Consider the following 12,324-nt stretch of genomic DNA (forward strand, 5'->3'; position numbering starts at 1 on the left):
TAGATCAGGCTGGCCTCAAACTCACAGAGATTCACCTGGCTCTGCCTCCTGGTGCTAGGATTAAAGGTGTGTACCACCACTGCCCAGCTACACTTAACTAATACTCCTGTGTATGTGTAAATGTGAGCGTGGTCCCAAGTAAGGAGCCAGAGGTTGACAATGGGTGTCCTTCTCAATTGCTTCACACTTTTTTTTTTTTTTTTTAGACAGGGTCTCTATATGTAGCCCTGGCTATCCTGAACTCCATATGTAAACCAGGCTGGCCTGAACTCCCAGAGTTTGCTTGCTTTTGTCTCCTGGGTGCTGGGATTAAAGGCTTACACCACCACACCTGGTCCACTGTATTTTTTTTTTTTTAAGATTTATGTGTACGAATGTTTTGCCTACATGTATGTATGTGCACCACATACATGCCTAATAATTATGAAGTTCAGAAGAGCGCATCAGATGCCCTGGAACTGGAGTTACAGGTGATTGTGAGCTACCATGTGGGTTCTGGGAAATGAACTCAGGTCCTCTGCAAGAATAACAAGTGCTCTTTACCACTGAATCATCTCTAGCCTTACACCTAAGTTTTTGAGACAGGGTCTTTCACTGAACCTGGAACTCATCATTTTGTCTAGACTGGTTGGCAAGGAAACCCAGGGATGCTCTTGATTCTGCCTCCCAAGCACTGGGATTACAGGTATGCACCTCTGTGCCTGGCTCTATATGTGGGTTCTGCAGGCATGAACTTCACCATGAGAACCATCTTTTCTGCCACTTAATGCTTTTTTATTAAAAGAATAAAAAAGATAATCTTGTGATTCTTTAAAAACATGTAGGTAAAAATCAGAATGTATAATATACTGCCAATTATGCATAAAAATAATGGAGAAACAAATTTACAAATACACACATACATGCATATTTGTATTAGCTTGTAAATAAAGTAGTCTTTTTGTTTTTTTCTGGGACAGGGCCTAACCATGTAGTCCTGGCTGGCCTGAAACTTACTAGTAGACCAAACTGGTCTGGAACTAATGAGAATCAGCTCCCTCTGCCTCCTGAGTGCTGGGATTAATCTAATCATTAAAGGCACGAGTAACCACACCCAATTACTCAAAATGTTTTCAGAGATGTATTTTTATTTGTGTATCTGTATTAATATATGCACAGAGGCCAGTAAGAGGGTATAGGATCTTCTGGAGCTGGAGTATCATGCAGTTAAAAAGCTGACTGATGGCTCAGAGGTTAAGAGCGCTGCTTGTTCTTCCAGGGGTCCTGAGTTCAATTCCCAGCAACCATATAGTGGTTCACAACCATCTGTAATGTGAGATCTGTTGCCCTCTTCTGGCATGCAGACAGAACATTGTATATACAATTTAAAAAAAAAAAAAAAGCTACCTGATAGTCTGATATCGGTGTTGGGAACCAAACTCTGGTCCTCTGAAGAACAGCAAGCACTTTTAACTGCTGAGCTATTATTCTAATTCCTGTAAAATCTTTTTGTTAAATGCAGTATTTCAGTGTATCAGTAAGTCATGTTTGTTTATCCACTTATCAGTCAACAGACACTTGGCTTATTCCCAGGTTTTTGGCTACAATACATAGTGCTGAGATCATTGGGAGCAATATTTGTGTAGTCAAATGTTTTCACATAAACTTACACTGGACTGGAGGTAGTACCCCTGAGGGCGTAGCACTGGCTCAGCAGGGGTAAGACCCCCGTGTATGTATTTATTGGGTACCATATACTATTTCTTTTATTTTGTTTTTAAGATAGGGTTTTATTCTGTGACCTGGAACATATTATGTAGCCTAGGCAGGCCTCGAACTCTTAATAATCCTCTTCCTCAGGCTCCTAAGTGATAGGATTACAGGTATGGACCACAATGCTGGACTATATAGCTCAATGTAATATTCAAACACAGTAAACATGGCTATCTTCTCTGAATATAACATTTTCAGAACCTGAAAAGCTGTTTTCCAAAGGGGCTGTGCTCTTTATATTCCCACAGGCAACATACGATTTCTATTTCTGCAGTCTTCTTCATTTCAGCCCTCTGATCGTAGTGGGCATCATCATATGGTATCTCACTGTAGTTTCATCTGCAAATCTCTATTGGATACTTACATTGAGCAAGATTTTTCATGACTAGCCATTTGAAACAGTACGCCACATGAAAGGAGTTAAATATAGAAGCCCATACATTGTATGATTCCATGAGCGAAACATCCAGAGTAGGAAAATATGTGAAAACAGAAGGAGGCTAGTGGTACAGGGCTGGACGGAGGAGGGATTGAGTAGGCGTGGTTACAGTGTTTCTTTTGGGATGATGAAAGATATTATAAACTCTGTGAAATGATTTTCAATTCTGTATATTTACAAGATCTCTTGAATTGTAATATTTTTTAAAAAGTTGATTTTATGTGTATAGCATTTCAATAAAACTATTACTACCTTAAAAAAGAGAGGGAGAATGAAATTCAAATGCTAAAGGAATAAGAAAGAGAGGGAGATGTGGAGATGGCTCAGCAGTTACATGTACTTGTTGTTCTTGCAGGGGACCTGGGTTCGATTCCTAGCACCCACATGCTACTCAGAACTGCTCCAGAGGTCTAATTCTTTCTTCTGGTCTCTGAAATGATGAACAGACATACATGTAAACAAACATTGAAGCACATAAAATAAAAATAAATACATCTTTTAAGAAAAAAAGGGGGTGGGGAGGCCGGAGAGATGGTTCAGAGGTTAATAGTATTTTTTTCTCTTGCAGAGGACCTGGGTTCAGTTACCAGGACACAGATAGTTGCTCATAACCATCTCTAACTCCAGTTCCAAGGGATTCGATGCCCTCTTCTCAAGTCTGAGGATACCGGGCATCTGGGTGGTGGTGTACAGGGCTCATATACATAAATAAATCTAAAAAAATTTTTTTTGAAGAGAGAGCTGAGATATAGTTTAGTTATAGAGTACTTATCGGGGGAGGCCTCTAGTTTCAATCCCTAGTACCAATTAAATTAAAAAAAAAAAAAGCCATCAGAAAAGAGCAGAAAGGACTTTATAAAAGTTACAAAGACTGGAAATGAAGCTGAGAGAGTATTTGCCATCATGCTTAAGGCCCTGGATTTAATCCCCAGCACTATAAATCAAACAAATAAACCGGGGTTGGGGATTTAGCTCAGTGGTAGAGCGCTTGCCTAGCAAGCGCAAGGCCCTGGGTTCGGTCCTCAGCCCTCAGCTCCTAAACAACCAACCAACCAAACAAACAAACAAAACAACAATAAAAACCAAATAAACCAAAAAGCAGCAAAGTAATGAAACAGATGAAAGTAATTACTTATTAATAGAATGCGAACTAGTCATGGTTACATTGTTAGTGGGCATATTAGAAACTCTATTGGAAAGGAAGTAAATAAAAATATGTAATAAGGGGCGGTGGTGGCACACACCTTTAATCCCAGCACTTGGGAGGCAGAGCCAGGCAGATCTCTGTGAGTTCCAGGCCAGCCTGGATTACAGAGTGGGTTCCATGAAAGGCGCAAAAGCTACACAGAGAAACCCTGTCTCAAAAAACCAAAAAAGAAAAAAAAAAAAAAAAAAAGTAATAAGCACTTTGCTTTAGCAAATTCACTTCTAAGATATAATTTATGTGTATATATTTTCATTTTTGCTTTTAATTACATGTATATGTGTGCCTGTGTCAGGCTATGAGCACACATATGTGACACACTATGTGTCAGTGCCCTGGATACTCCGGGAACTGCAGTTACAGGTGGTTGTGAGCCACCAGACATGGGTGCTGGGAACTGAACTCAGAACTCAGACCCTCTGCAAGAACATTAGGCCCTCTTCACCGCTGTGACATCCTTCCAGCCCCCACCTCCCCTTTTTGAGATAGGGTCTCACTATGCAAACCTGGACTGGTCTTGAATAATCTGTGGACCCCGCTGGCCTCCAAATCACAGAGGTCCCTCTGTGAAACTTCCTAACTGCAGAAGAGGAAGAGGAGTTTCAGTAAAGAACTAAAAACCAGTGGGATCTGTATACTGAGCACCTATCAACAGATACTGTGGAGTGTAAAAATGTAGTGCTTTGTGTATGCTATTTTTTGTTTTAAAAAGAAATTAATGGTGGTAGGGAGGTAGGGCTGGAGAGATGGTTCAGTGGTTAAGAGTATGTATTGCTCCTCTAGAGAGCCCAAGTTCGGTTGCCAGCACCCACATCAAGGGGCACACAATTTCCTATCACTCTAATTCCAGGGAATCCAGCTCTTTTGGCATACTGGCCACACACACACACACACACACACACACACACACACACACACACACGCACGCACACGCTTAAAAAAAAAGAAATTAAGGACACAGTATAGAGGTCTATTGCCTCAGCAGTGATTTGAGACCTGGGAAACGGAGAATTACGTTTCATTTTTTTACTATTTGAATTTTAAAGCATATACCATTACGACTCATTATAGAATTTTCTTCTTTTTCCCTTTTTTTTTCTTTCCGAGGCAGGGTTTCCTAGACCAGGCTAGACTAGAACTCAAGAGACCCGCCTGTCTCAGTCAGAGTGCTGGGATTAAAGGCATGCGGTACCACGCCCAGCTAGTTCTTTTTTTTTTTTTTTTTTTTTTTTTTTTTGGGAGGGGGGTCTGCTACCTAGCCTAGCTGTCCTCGAACTCGAGATCCTCTTGCCTCTGTCTGCCGAGTGCTGGGATGACAGGCAGCGCCACCGAGCCCGGCTTGCAGACTCTGTCTTGAAAGGATACACAAGGAGCGCGACTTGTGAAGGAGCTGCGTTGGAAACCTGAAGGGTCTCGGGATGGTCGTCTCTCCTTAGCAAGAGGATGAACAGCGCCTGGCGCTGGGAGAGGGAACCCAGAACGAGGTAGGCTTCGCCTTGGTGCCACCCAGCCGCAGAGCTGGGGATGCTGGTTGGGGGCGTGTTTAGCGCTCCCCAGGCGAGGAGGAGCTGCTGGAGTAGGCGCATTCACTGAAGGGACCTGTGGAGGCGCTATTTACCCATGTTAGGGATGAGACTGTCGAACTGGACCGAAGCGTCAAAGCCCGTAGGCCTTTACTGAGTGTGGGGATCAGGTCAGTTGCTGTCAGATCACAGAATCCGGGCCTCAGTCCCACAGTGTTGTTTAGGAGCGCGCGCCTAAGTACAGCTTCCGGGACCATCCGGCTACCAAACGCACTTCCCATGCGACCTGCATCCCGGCATCCTCCGTACGACGCCCACTTCCGGTGCCATGTGAGCCCCAGCAGAAGTGTAACCAGTCCGGCACGCAGTCCCCAGAACACATTCTCCGCCTTGACCCCCACCCCAGGCCGCGTCCGGCCACTCCCGGCCTTGCACACAGGGCTCCCTTACCTACCTCGCACCTCTAGGGACCTCTCGCTGGCGACCGCCCTCGCCGCGTCTCTCTTTGCCTGCTGCGGCCTTTTACAAACGCGGCCAAACTGTTCGCTGTAACGACAGTCGTTATTGGTCAGGGTCGCCCACGTGCACCAAGGGCCCACCCACCTCCGCTGGGGAGGCACGATGGGATTTGTAGTGTTCTCAGCTGAGAGCGCTGCCTTTCGGACATGATCTAGTGACGACCGAAACGGCCGAGAAGAGTCTGGGTGTTGTCACACGTTCGTGGTCTTTCTAGCTTGACCTAGAGGTACAGAAAACACCTCCCGGTGGCCCCGACTACTTCGAGCCGAAACAATTCTGTACTGAAGATAATGCTACTCACGCTCTATCTTATTAGCAAAGCAGCTGCAATTTCGAGTTTGCGTCGCGCGCTTACTCTTTCACTTATATGGTTCTTTCTCTCCCTTGGCACTTGCACGTTTATTACTTGAACGCTTCCCTCTTGGAATGAGCCGAAATAGCCTGTCTGTTCTTTCCTTTTGCAGAGTCATACAGAATAAATCTACGTTCTTCAGTAATTTTTCAGTTACTCCAGACAGCAGTAATGTTTTTTAGGTGAGGCTTGTGTGTTGAAAAATTCTCTAGCCTGGCCACTTACTGATGGTGGCGCTGTAGGCAAACTGCTTTACTCTAACCAAATTTTACTCTTCTCAGTTGTAGAAGTGGCCTTTTGTGGGATCAAATTTCCTAATATTGTTCCAGAAACTGGAGGGAGGAGTTAAAGAAGAGATGATCCTCCTCCCCACACTTTTTATCTGCTGTTGCGTTTAAAAAGATTCATATTCATATTTGAATCATCATCTGGGTAATTGCCTTCTAATGAAAACATGGCTTTTCAATACCTAGTTAGAGCCTAGCAATTGGCTTAAGTGGTGACTGGAGAGTCCCAAAACCTAATTTCTTTTTTAAAAAGATGTACTTATTTATGTATATGAGTGCTCTATTTGAATGAATGACTGCATCACAGAAGAGGTCACCAGTTTACATTAGAGATGATTGTGAACCACCATGTGGTTGCTGGGAATTGAACTCAGGACCTGTGGAAAAGCACTCAGACTCCTGAGGAATGCCTCTTAACCTCTGAGCCATTTCTCCAGCCCCCAAACCTGCATTTCTCTGCCTGGCTTTGGGATGAGTTTCTCCTTTGCCCTACACTTCAGTGGCAGGCTGTTAACCAGACATGTGCCGGCACTTCCTTTCTGGGTGCTGTTTCTCTTCCTTCTCATTCAATGTACAGTGGTTCACGAAAGATCCCTTGATGCTCACCTCCTGTCCTCAAAACCAGTCAGCTGCATCCTCATACCATGCTTTCCCCACTAAAGAGTTCTTGGAATCCCTGGCTGTACTAGCTTGCAACTCTTTCCAACTGACATAAAAGACAGGACAGCCAGTTAAGCCATTTCACTGCACCCTGTGTGTCCCGTGGTATCTGGCGACCCCAGCTGTCTCCCGACCTGGTGGAATGTTTCTCCACTTCCATTAGGCCTGCATATTCCTGTTCCTGTGGTAAATGAGCTCCTTGGAAGGGTTAGGAGCTCAGCTGTGGCTGCAAGTGTTTTCCTTACTCTCTTTCCTTCTCTTCCTGCTGAGCACAAGTAGTTGCTTTCTGTATTCCTACTATTTGACTATTGTCTGCCCACTAGTCATTAGCCAATGTTTACTTTGTTCCAACCGTTGTTAACGAATCTTTCATCATTTCCCTTAAAATTAAAACAACTTTTAAAAATGTACACGGGCGGTTTTGCTTGCCTGTACATACCTGGTGCTGGTGGAAGACAGAGAGGGCATCAGATCCTCTGGAATTATAATTACAGATGGTTGTGACCCACCACTTGGGTGCCTGGAAGCAAGTGCTCTTAAAGCTGAGCCATCTCTCTAGCCCCAGCATCTCTTTTTGATCTTTGTCTCCTGCCTAATAAACTGTTCATTCAAACACAGGTCATTGTGGCACTGAGGGGTTTATGTGAGAATGGAGGTGGGATTCTATGGTGTTGAGTAAAAGCTAAACTATGACAGGTACTGAGAGGCATGCTGTAGTTTCACTGACCTCTTAGGCACCATTTGAAACAATGTGAGGGCTGAAGAGCAGAGAGGTGGTGTGAAGTCAGTCCCAGGGGTCCAGACACATTAAGAAGCAACTTGCAAAACAGGAGCTGGATTCCTTTGGGCAGCAGATGACGGAGAAAAGGGAGCTAGCTGCTCAGGACCAGCACAGAACTCTTTCTGAGAACCCAGGGCTAACCTATCCCATTGCTAGGGACTGAAAACTCTGGCACCAAGCAGGTTAAACAAGGTCTACTACCCTTGAGCTGCTGCTTTTGTTTTAGGATTATTTATGTTTTTCAAGACAAGGTTTCTCTGTGTAACAGCTCTGGCTGACCTGGAACTCAATTTGTGGACCAGCTGGCCTCAAACTCGCAGAGATCTGCGTGTCACTGTCTCCTGAGTGCTGGGGTTAAGGTGGGAGCCGCATACCCGGCATTACTTTTTAAATTGTTATGAGTAGTTTGCCTGCGTGTACTAGTGCACATGCTTGCAGGGCCCACGGAGGCCACTGGATCCACTGGAATAGGAGTGGATAGATTGCAGTATACTGCCATGTGGGTGCTGGGAACTAAATCCATGTCCTCTCCAAGAACAGCAAATGCTCTTAACTTCTGAGCCACCTCTCTATCTCCCACCATCTTTAAGAATTCATTACTGTACCCAAAAAAGGAAGAAGCTGTGAAACCTGGAGAAGGCCCCTCCAGGGAGTTAGTGGAGGAAGCCCTGAGTGTGTGTGTGAGCTGTTGACATGGCTATGTCACAGGCCCAGCCATAGACCCACGGGAAAATGGCAAAGCTGTCTCTTCAATCCAGGTGAGGCTCAGAGAGATGGCAAAGCCTTCCTCAGGAGTCTGAGTGCAAATGTTGACAGTGTGCACAGAAAATGGACACCACAGCTCTTCCCTCTGAAGAGTCTGTTCCTACCAAGATCAGCTAAACCTGCCTCTTGATCCCCCTATACACCATAACCCCTGCCTTTCTGTTCAAGTTTATGTAATAAACACCCTGGGCTTATGGAGTGCTGGTTTCTTCATTAGTCCAGTTCATCGGACAAGCAGCTTTTCTGTGCATCTGTGTGTTTGTTTTTACTTCATTCCCTTGCTACCCCAGTCAGGTTCAATCCCTGGAGCTATGGCCGCACCTCCCTTTCATACTCCTGCTAGTACTTGGTCCAGCAAACAGAAGTAAACAGAAGGTAATGAAGAGCATCTGTATAAAGACACACCAATAGAAGTGTGGCAGCAGAGCAAAACCTATCTAGAGGGTCCCTGGAAAAATTCCAAAAAGCACATGCCACAAGGGCTGGGATGCAGCTCAGTTGGTATAATCCTTGTTTAGCTTTCACAGCGTGCCTTTGCTCCTCAGGACTGCATAAGACAGGGCATAGTGGCATATACCCGTGATCCCAGAAAATGGGGTGTGGAGGCACGAGGATCAGAAAATACTGCCCACATAGCAAGTTTGAGACTAGCCTGGGCTACATAGGGCCCTGGCTCAAAAACAAACAAACAAAAATCAATCTCTACCAAATCTAAAACAGATTCTAGAAGACTCTAGTTAGGGACATCCATGTCTAGAAAACTACCTAAATACAGATTTGGATTTATCCTGTAACTGAAATCTCCTTCACACAATTCACCCATCTACATTTGAAAACTTTTATTCAAAGACTATTTATGCTGTGGATTTCAGAAAGGTACAAATGACTTGCTCTAAGTTCATTTTTTAATTATTTTTAAAATTATGTGTACATATGTATAACAGTGGTTCTCAACCTTCCTAATGCTTCAACTCTTTAATACAGTTCCTCATGTGGTGGACCCCTAACCATACTACAATACAACTGTAATTTTGCTACTGTTATGAATCATAATGTAAATACTTGATATGCAGGATATCTGATATGCGATCTCCAAGGGGGTTTTGACCCCCAAGAACCACAGGTATGTGCACCTGAATGAAGTGCATGTGCACAGAAGAGGGCACCAGATCCTCTAGCTAGAGTTAGAGGCAGTTGTGAGCTGCTCAATGTGGGTACTGAGAACCAAACTTGGTCCTCTCAAGAGCATCAAGCGCTCTTAACCACTGAGCCTCCTCTTCAGCCTTTAATCCCTTCGATCGAGAATAAGACTACTACCACAGTTTAAAGCCAAATTTGAAGCAAGCTTTCATTAAATACCAGTCAGGTGGATGGGCTCTGGCTAGGTCCATACCCAGGTTCCTGGGAAATGGCAGAATCACGTATGGCAAGGGTTTAAGAAGCAAACCCCAAAATTAATTGCATTTCCTATCAAGTCCAATTAGGGCAAGCATACATGCTGACATACCTCCAGCCTACATCCAATCAGGGCCAAGCGTACATCTTGATGTGTTTCCTGCCTGTGAACCACCTACACATGTGATCAAGCACATTGGTGCAGATGGGTCAAAGAAACTTAATTAGGGGAGTGAAAAACATGTGGCTTGTCACCGCCCATAAACTGTAGCCTCCAGCATTTCAGAAACTATCTGTCCTTGGGCAAGAGGCTTGCAGATCAAAGGCATTTTTATTTCAAGGCTCTCTTAGGCATAATGATTAGAACTTAAAATGTAACTGGTTCTCACACAGACCAAGTCCCTTCTTTTAATTCTTGCATTGAACTGTAATTAACCAGCCGAAAAAAACACCTCACTGATGGAATTCAGAACTTTGGGTGACTTTCAAAAGCATCTTGACTGGGCGGTGGAAGCACACACCTTTAATCCAGGCCGATCTCTTGAGTTCCAGGGCAGCAGGGCTACACAGACTACAGAGAGAAACCCTGTCTCGAAAAACCAATAAATAAATAAATAAATAAATAAATAAATAAATAAATAAATAAATAAATAAATAAGTAAAAAAATTAAAGAGAGGACATTGTACTTTCTGAAACTGGAGTTACAGATGGTTCAAAGCCACCATTAGGGACTGAACCACGGTCCCTTGGAAGAGCAGCCAGTGTTCTAAGTGCTGATGCATCTCTCTAGCCTCTCAAACACGTATCTCTTTAAAAAGATATCTACTCCCTCATATACACACATAATTTAAAAATAACAAAAATAAAGCTTAACAAAAAAAGAAATAACAGTTTAATTATGTGTATGTTAGTGTGGCTACACATATATGTGTAGATGCCTACGGAGGCCAGATTTAGAACTCATGGTCATTCTCCTGCCTCAAGTTCCTAAGTGCTAGAATTACAGGCATCTATCACCATGCCTTGCTAAAAAGCTGACCTCCTTTATCATATAGTCACACGACTAAGGTCTCAAAGGGAGAAAATCCTGCTCAGCTGAAACATCTTCATTTCATTAAGACTGAAAACTTAAGGTTTTGGAGGATGCTTGTCCAACCTTAAAAATACCAGCCAGACTATAGTGACTGGAATAAAATGGAACAGCTCTCTGTGACAGTTTCAATGAGAATGGCTGCTGTAGGCTTATATGTTTGACTGTTTGCTTCCATTGGTGGACTATTTAGGAAGAATTTGGTGTGGTCTTGTTGGAGGTATGACTCTGGGGTGGGCTTTTAGGGTCAAAAGCCCATGCCAGGCTCTGTCTCTGTCTGTCTCCCTTCCCCTTTCAGCTATTGCTCCAGCACCATGCCTGCCTGCCGCCACACTCTCCGCTATGATGATAATAAACGTAACCCTCTGTAAACAAGCCTCCAATCAAATATTTTCTGTCATAAGTTGCCTTGGTCATGGTGTTTCCTCACAACAATAAAACAGTAACTAAAACGGGCCTTTAATCCCAGCACTCAGAAGCAGAGGTAGGCAGAGCTCTGAGTTCCAAGCAAGCCAGGGTTATATAGTGAGACTCTATCTCAAAACAAAACGAACAAGCAAAAAAACAGAAAAGAAGGACTAAAAAGAAGGCTCAGTGGTTAAGAGCACGTACTGTTCTTTCATAGTTCGGTTCCTAGCACCACTGTCAGGCAGTTCACAACCACCTGTAATACCAGTTCCAGGAATTCAACATCCTCTCTTCTGGCATCCACTGGCACCTGCACCCACAAGCACAGATACACACATATACGATGCAATTTAAAAAAAAAAAAAAAAAAAAAAAAAAAAAAAAAAAAAAACCCAACAGCTTTTGTTTTGTTTTGTTTTTTGAGACAGGGTTTCTCTGTGTAGCTTTGGAGCCTGTCCTGGAACTCACTCTGTAGCCCAGGCTGGCCTCGAACTCACAGAGATTCGCCTGCCTCTGCCTCCCGAGTGCTGGGATCAAAGGTGTGCACCACCACTGCCCGGCTAAACCTCAACAGTTTTAAACATTTATTTATATTTGTGGTCAGAGTTAGTTCTCTACTTCCACTAAGTGTGTTCCAAGGATCAAACTCAAGTCATTGGGTTTGGTGGCAGTCATCTTTATCTGCTGAGTCAGGTTACCAGACCACTAAATAATAGTTTTTAGAAACTGTCACCCATTTGAAAGATTTGTTTTTTAAAATTTTCTATGCACACATTTTGTCTTACTAACTAACTACCATCTCAACAGCACCTACAACAGCACTTGTTGAGTCTAACTATGAATGCAGTCTAGTCCTCTGAAATTGGAAGGGAACTAGAGCACGGATCTAAAAGGAAGGTGAACACAGGGGTAAAACAAGAGAAGGAAAACCTGGACTGTAAGTCTTGTTTTCAATGGGAAGCCCAGACTCTGGCTTCAGTTGGCTAAGCCCACAGAATGCTGAGCCTCTGTGGAACCCATGCGGACCATGGCTTCCGGGATACCGTGCAAGATCTCTTATGAAATACCTGATTGAGTAGTAATAACAGAGTACACCAGGGAAAAAAAAAATCTCACACACAATAATCACTGCAAGAAGATCCCACAGG

General features: G+C 43.8%; 1 protein-coding gene across 5 annotated transcripts in view; it reads right to left on the reverse strand.

The window, feature by feature from the left end:
• The window catches only part of C3H2orf42 (chromosome 3 C2orf42 homolog), a 38,952-nt gene extending 31,167 nt beyond the window's left edge, over positions 1–7,785 (reverse strand). The window contains exon 1 of one of the 5 annotated variants that reach the window (XM_028853934.2): positions 5,373–7,785. The gene's annotated coding sequence lies outside the window, so the exon portion shown is untranslated. Of the gene's footprint in view, positions 1–4,650; positions 5,345–5,368 lie in introns of those variants that run through there. The other 4 variants (XM_037203891.1, XM_037203892.1, XM_028853942.2 and 1 more) reach the window with 4 other exon arrangements.
• Positions 7,786–12,324: the final 4,539 nt, after the last annotated feature.

This window comes from Peromyscus leucopus, chromosome 3 (genome assembly GCF_004664715.2).
Source record: "Peromyscus leucopus breed LL Stock chromosome 3, UCI_PerLeu_2.1, whole genome shotgun sequence".
Taxonomy (NCBI): domain Eukaryota; kingdom Metazoa; phylum Chordata; class Mammalia; order Rodentia; family Cricetidae; genus Peromyscus; species Peromyscus leucopus.